Raw genomic sequence first — 5,907 nt, 5'->3', positions numbered from 1 at the left:
TTAAATAGCTTTGTATAGGAGGGTTGACCAGGCACTTCTGCATCATGTGAACCGAGCAGCCAGAGAGGAAGTAGGTACACGCACACAAGAGGGACTATTATTTTGCCAAAAGAGGATCTTCTGCAGAACGAGGAACTGGTCATGAGTTGTAAAATGGAAAAACAATAGATTACAAGAACACAGCTGTTTGAGTGTTAAATGGACAATTCAAAGTCTGCTTGTGTACTAGCTATCCACTCATTAAACTCTTAGCTGTGTTGAAAATGTTGGCTTTCCAGGTATGACATGGCATCAACGTCCTCACCACAAACAGATCTGTGGCTTCGGTAGCTCCTTGTTAGCCTGGTCCCTGATTACTGTGTGCCGTCAGGCCCAACTCCCATGGTCATTGTTTGGCAAGACAGCACACACAGACCTGGAAGCAGGCTAGCTCTCTGTTGCAATACGAAGAAATGACTCACTACATACAATTGAAGTCGGAAGTTTACATACACTTAAGTTGGAGTCAATAAAACTCGTTTTTCAACCACTCCACACATTTCTTGTTAATAAATTATAGTTTTGGCAAATCGGTTAGGACATCTACTTTGTGCATAACAAATAATTTCCCCAACAATTGTTAACATACAGATTATTTCACTTATAATTCACAGTATCACAATTCCAGTGGGTCAGAAGTTTACATACACTAAGTTGACTGTGCCTTTAAACAGCTTGGAAAATTCATGAAAATTATGTCATGGCTTTAGAAGCTTCTGATAGGCTAACTGACATCATTTGAGTCAATTTTGAGGTGTGCCTGTGGATGTATTTCAAGGCCTACCTTCAAACTCAGTGCCTCTTTGCTTGACATCATGGGAAAATCAACAGAAATCAGCCAAAAAATTGTAGACCTCCACAAGTCTGGTTCATCCTTGGGAGCAATTTCCAAACGCCTGAAGGTACCATGTTCATCTGTACAAACAATAGTACGCAAGTATAAATACCATGGGACCACGCAGCCGTCATACTACTCAGGAAGGAAACACGTTCTGTCTAGAGATGAATGCACCTTGGTGCGAAAAGTGCAAATCAATACCCGAACAACAGCAAAGGACCTTGTGAAGATGCTGGAGGAAACAGGTAAAAAAGTATCTATAGCCACAGTAAAATGAGTCCTATATCGAAGTACTTTTTGGAGAAATGTCCTCTGGTCTGATGAAATAAAAATAGAACTGTTTGGCCATAATGACCATCGTTATGTTTGAAGGAAAAAGGGGGAGGCTTGCAAGCCGAAGAACACCATCCCAAAAGTGAAGAACGAGGGTGGCAGCATCATGTTGTGGGGGTGCTTTGCTGCAGGAGGGCCAGGTGCACTTCACAAAATAGATGGCATCACGAGGGAGGAACATGATGTGGATATATTGAAGCAACATCTCAATCAGTCAGGAAGTCAAAGCTTGGTCGCAAATGGGTCTTCCAAATGGACAATGACCCCAAGCATACTTCCAAAGTTGTGGCCAAATGGCTTAATGACAACAAAGTTAAGGTATTGGAATGGCCATCACAAAGCGCTGACCTCAATCCCATAGAAAATGTGTGGGCAGAACTGAAAAAGCGTGTGCGAGCAAGGAGGCCTACAAACCTGAAAAAAATATTTTTTGGGGGGGGGCACATGGAGCCATCTGTACCGGCTCAATGCACCAGGCCACCAGTGCGCCTCCCCAGCACGGTACATCCTGTGCCTGCTCCCTGCACTCGCCCTGAAGAGCCAGAGACCTTCAGGGAGGCGATGGAGAAGTTGGGAGAGAGAGAGAGAGAAGAGAGATGTTGGTTTGGTGTGTTCGGCACCGCATTGGCCCTGAAGAGCGTGTTACCAGTCTGGTACAACCTGTGCGCACCAGGTCTCCAGTGCTCCTCCCCAGTCCGGTATGTCCTGTGTCTGCTTTCTGCACTCGCCCTGAGGAGTGTGTCACCAGTCCAGTGCAACCTGTGCCGGCTCCACGCATCAGGCCTCCAGTGCGCCTACCCAGTCCGGTACGTCCTATGCCTGCTCCCTGCACTCGCCCTGAAGAGTGTGTCACCAGTCCGGTGCAACCTGTACCACCTCCACACACAAGGCCTCCAGTGCGTATTCACAGTCCAGAGCTTCCGGCGACGGTTCACAGTCCGGAGCTTCCAGCGACGGTTCACGGTCCGGAGCTTCCGGCGACAGTCCTTGGTCCGGAACCTCCAGTGACGGTCCACGGTCCGGAACCCCCAGCGACGGTCCACGGTCCGGAACCCCCAACGACGGTCAACGGTCTGGAACCCCAGCGATGGTCCACTGCCCGGAACCCCCAGCGACGGTCCACGGTCCGGAACCTCCAGCGACGGTCAACGGTCCGGAACCTCCAGCGACGGTCAACGGTCCGGTACCTCCAGCGACAGTCAACCTTCTGTGACGATCAACGGCCCGGCACCTTCTGTGACAGTCATTGGCCCGGAGCTTCCTGTGACGGTCAATGGTCCGGAGCTTCCAGGCACGCCGTCCAGTCCAGCTCCATGGCTGGAGCCTTCTTCTGCGCCGGTGCCCAGTCCAGGCACGGCGTCCAGTCCCCACTCCAATGCCGAAGCCTTCCTCTGCACCGGTGCCCAGTCCAGGCACGGCGTCCAGTCCCCGCTCCATGGCCGGAGCCTTCTTCTGTCCCGGTGCCCAGTCCAGGCACGGCGTCCAGTCCCGCTCCATACCGAAGCCTTCTTCTGCGCCGGTGCCCAGTCCAGGCACGGCGTCCAGTCCCGCTCCAAGGCCGGAGCCTTCCTCTGCGCTGGTGCCCAGTCCAGGCATGGAGTTCAGCCCGGCATCATGGCCGGATCCGGGGTCCGGGTGGGAGCTACGACCCGCACCGGAGCCGCCACCGACACTAGTCACCCCCCCACCCTCCCCATTTTGTTTCAGGTTTTGCAGCCGGAGTCCGCACCTTTGGGGGTGGGGGGTACTGTCACGCCCTGACCATAGAGAGCCCTTGGTTCTCTATAGTGTTGTAGGTCAGAGCGTGACTTGGGGGGTGTTCTAGTTTTTTCCTATTTCTATGTTGGTTAGTTTGGTATGGTTCCCAAGTAGAGGCAGCTGATTATCGTTGTCTTTAATTGGGGATCATATTTAAGTTCTCCATTGTTCCCACCTGGGTTATGGGATATTGTTTGTGTTAGTGTGTTTGGCCACTACGACTTCACGTTCTTTGTAGTTTTGTTGTTTTGGTTTCTAGTTTCACTTTGTATTAAAAAGATGTGGAACTCAATCCACGCTACGCCTTGGTCCGCTCATTTCGAAGAACGTTACTGTAGGTGAACTTCAGACTTCAACTGTACATCACAATAGAGATGGCTTGGTCCGCTCATTTCGAAGAACGTTACTGTAGGTGAACTTCAGACTTCAACTGTACATCACAATAGAGATGGCTTGGTCCGCTCATTTAGAAGAACGTTACTGTAGGTGAACATATTTTTGTTTGACCGAGCTTCCTCAAAACATCTTTTGACACGATGCTCGATTAGAGTTGTTTATACATTGAAATGCATCCCTTTAGTAACTAGGCGTTGACTGTTTGAAAGTAGAGTGTTGTTATTTCCAGAAGTGGGATTTTAAAAAAGCAGAAGCATTTGAAGGTCTAGATCATTGAAGGTACAGGTGGTGGCTGAATTTAAGTACAGAAGTGAAGATTAGGGATGTTGATTGAAACAATGAAAGGTTTATGCATACAGATGAGTGAACACACACTAACACATACAAACACAATGACACACTGCCTCACTAACACCATACAGAGACATGGTCCTTCACCTCCATGGGAAAGCCTAGAAAGGGGAACATCGAGGGGAACTGAGATGATGACCCTGTAGACAGGAAATCACATCACAATCGCAGCTTCCTCTGTGAAGTCAACTGAAAATATGAGGTTCTCCCAGATTAACTTGACCATGTTGACCGTTCACGGTGTGTGTGTCTGTGTGTGTCTGTGTGTCTGTGTGTGTCTGTGTGTGTCTGTGTGTGTCTGTGTAAGATACTTACACTACTGTTCAACAGTTTGGGATCACTTAGAAATCTCCTTGTTTTTTAAAGAAAAGCAAATGTTTTGTTCATTAAAATAACATCAAATTGATCAAAAATACAGTGTAGACATTGTTAATGTTGTAAATTACTTTTGTAGTTGGAAACGGCTGATTTTTTTAATGGAATATCTACATAGGCGTACAGAGGCCCATTATCAGCAACCATCACTCCTGTGTTCCAATGGCACGTTGTGTTAGCTAATCCAAGTTTATCATTTTAAAAGGCTTATTGATCATTAGAAAACCCTATTGCAATTATGGTAGCACAGCTGAACACTGTTGTTCTGATTAAAAAAGCAATAAAACTGTCCTTCTTGAAACTAGTTGAGTATCTGGAGCATCAGCATTTGTGGGTTCGATTACAGGCTCAAAATGGCCAGAAACAAAGCACTTTCCTCTGAAACTCTTCAGTCTATTCTTGCTCTGAGAAATTAAGGCTATTCCATGTGAGAAATTTCCAAGAAATTGAAGATCTCGTACAACACTGTGTACTACTCCCTTCACAGAACTGCGCAAACTGGCTCTAACCAGAATAGAAAGATGATTAGGAGGCCCCTGGTCCCCAACTGAGCAAGAGGACAAGTACATTAGAGTGTCTAGTTTGAGAAACAGACTCCTCACAAGTCCTCAACTGGAAGCTTCATTAAATAGTGCCCGCAAAACACTAGTCTCAACGTCAACAGTGAAGAGGCGACTCTGGGATGCTGGCCTTCTAGGCAGAGCTCCTCTGTCCAGTGTCTGTGTTCTTTTGCCCATCTTAATCTTTTCTTTTTATTAGCCAGTATGAGAAATGGCTTTTTCTTTGCAACTCTGCCTAGAAGGTCAGCATCCCGGAGTCGCCTCTTCACTGTTGACATTGAGACTGGTGTTTTACGGGTACTATTTAATGAAGCTGCCAGTTGAGGACTTATGAGTCGTAACATAGTCAAGCTAAATCTGGGACACTCAAATTAGTATGATATGTTACGTTTGGTATAGTTACTTAAAACAGAAGGTTACTGTAGGCAAACCAATAGGAGGGTGGTCGGTCGAGAATGTCGAGCAACCCAAAGGTTGCATGTTTGAATATACTGTAATTACGGACAACTTCAGCATTTTAGCCAATAAGGAACTTTTCAAGTACTTACGACTTTGTTGCTATTTTTCAACTGCTTAGCATTCTAGCTAACCCTTACCCTAACCCTAACCATAATGCTTTTAGCTATCCTTTCCCCCGAACCCTAACCTTAACTCTAACCCCTAGCCTAGCTAACATTAGCGTTAGCCACCTAGCAAACATTAGTCACAACAAATTGGAATTTGTAACATATTATACTTTTAGCAAATTCATAACATGTCATACAAGTTGTAATGCGTAACATATCATACAAAATGGGTGATGGACATCCACAAAATAATTACATACCATACGAAACATAAAATATCATGCTAAATGGAATGTCTCGGACTTACGTAAAGAATAATATGAGACCAGGTTGTGTGTTTACACATTTATCACATTTATAGGACGTCTCTATAGTGCAATTGGTAGGTAGCCTAGAGGTTAGAGCGAAGGACTAATAGCCAGAAGGTTGCTGGTTCTAGTGGTCTAAAAAGTCTGTTATATTTTTTTCAAAATCAATCCTATGATGTCATAGGTTCAGGGAGCACCATTGGTGGACAGTATCAAGTCAGTTTAGATAACAGTGGTAATAAGCTGTGAGAGTGTGAGAGAGTTCAGAGCACCCCTCCCCCCTTCTTTATGACAAGGCTATTTTGAGAGCCCTCCTGGTAGCCAATGACACTCAACTGTGTCTATAGATGCCTGAGGTAGATAGGGTTTCAGCCCTGACCAGC

This window comes from Oncorhynchus kisutch, unplaced genomic scaffold, assembly GCF_002021735.2.
Source record: "Oncorhynchus kisutch isolate 150728-3 unplaced genomic scaffold, Okis_V2 scaffold4063, whole genome shotgun sequence".
NCBI classification, from domain to species: domain Eukaryota; kingdom Metazoa; phylum Chordata; class Actinopteri; order Salmoniformes; family Salmonidae; genus Oncorhynchus; species Oncorhynchus kisutch.
This window is presented reverse-complemented; position numbering follows the sequence as displayed.